This window comes from Arachis hypogaea, chromosome 6, assembly GCF_003086295.3.
Source record: "Arachis hypogaea cultivar Tifrunner chromosome 6, arahy.Tifrunner.gnm2.J5K5, whole genome shotgun sequence".
Lineage (NCBI taxonomy): Eukaryota > Viridiplantae > Streptophyta > Magnoliopsida > Fabales > Fabaceae > Arachis > Arachis hypogaea.
This window is the reverse complement of record NC_092041.1, coordinates 69,887,921-69,889,178: the sequence shown is the minus strand read 5'-3', so window position 1 is coordinate 69,889,178 and position 1,258 is coordinate 69,887,921. Positions and strand designations below refer to the sequence as shown.

At 41.7% G+C, this 1,258-nt stretch overlaps 1 non-coding gene across 1 annotated transcript; it reads right to left on the bottom strand.

Moving 5' to 3' along the window:
* Positions 1 to 108, bottom strand: LOC112699858 (small nucleolar RNA R71). The gene has a single exon (XR_003152793.1). It is a non-coding gene; the product is annotated as a small nucleolar RNA R71 (small nucleolar RNA).
* Between the last annotated feature and the right edge of the window lie 1,150 nt (positions 109 to 1,258).

The following is a 1,258-nucleotide window of genomic DNA, read 5'->3' as shown; positions in this document are numbered from 1 at the left end:
AAGCTTAGAGTGGAAGTCCAAACCTTCAGACAGAAGGAAGGAGAATCCCTCTATGAAGCTTGGGAAAGATACAAACAATTAATCAGAAAGTGTCCTTCTGATATGCTTTCTGAATGGAGCATCATAGGTATTTTCTATGATAGTCTCTCTGAACTGTCCAAGATGTCTTTGGATAGCTCTGCTGGAGGATCTCTTCATCTGAAGAAGACGCCTACAGAAGCTCAAGAGCTGATTGAAATGGTTGCAAATAACCAATTCATGTACACTTCTGAAAGAAATCCTGTGAACAATGGGACTAGTCAGAAGAAAGGAGTTCTTGAGATTGACACTCTGAATGCCCTATTGGCTCAGAACAAAATATTGACTCAACAAGTCAATATGATTTCTCAAAGTCTGTCTAGAATGCAAAATGCACCAAGCAGTACTAAAGAAGCTTCATCTGAGGAAGAAGTTTATGATCCTGAGGACCCTTCAATAGAAGAGGTGAATTACATGGGAGAACCCTATGGGAACACCTATAATTCTTCATGGAAAAATCATCCAAATCTCTCACGGAAGGATCAACAGAGACCTCAACAAGGTTTCAACAATAATAATGGTGGAAGAAACAGGTTTAGCAATAGCAAGCCTTTTCCATCATCTTCTCAGCAACAGACAGAGAGTCCTAAGCAGAATACATCTGACTTAGCAACCATGGTCTCTGATCTAATCAAAACCACTCAAGGTTTCATGACTGAAACAAGGTCCTCCATTAGAAACTTGGAGGCACAAGTGGGTCAGCTGAGCAAGAAAATTATTGAACTCCCTCCTAGTACTCTTCCAAGCAATACAGAAGAAAATCCAAAAGGAGAGTGCAAAGCCATCAACATGGCCAAATTTTGGGAGGAAGAAGAGGCAGTGAACGCCACTGAGGAGGACCTCAATAGACGTCCACTGGCCTCCAATGAGTTCCCAAATGAGGAACCATGGGAATCTGAGGCTCAAAATGAGACCATAGAGATTCCATTGGACTTACTTCTGCCATTCATGAGCTCTGATGAGTATTCTTCCTCTAAAGAGGATGAGTATGTCACTGAAGAGCAAGTTGCTAAATACCCTGGAGCAATCATGAAGCTAAATGACAAGTTATTTGGAAATGAGACTTGGGAGGATGAATCCCCTTTGCTCACCAAAGAACTGGATGACTTGTCTAGGCAGAAACTGCCTCAAAAGAGACATGATCCTAGGAAGTTTTCAATACCTTGTACCATAGGCACCA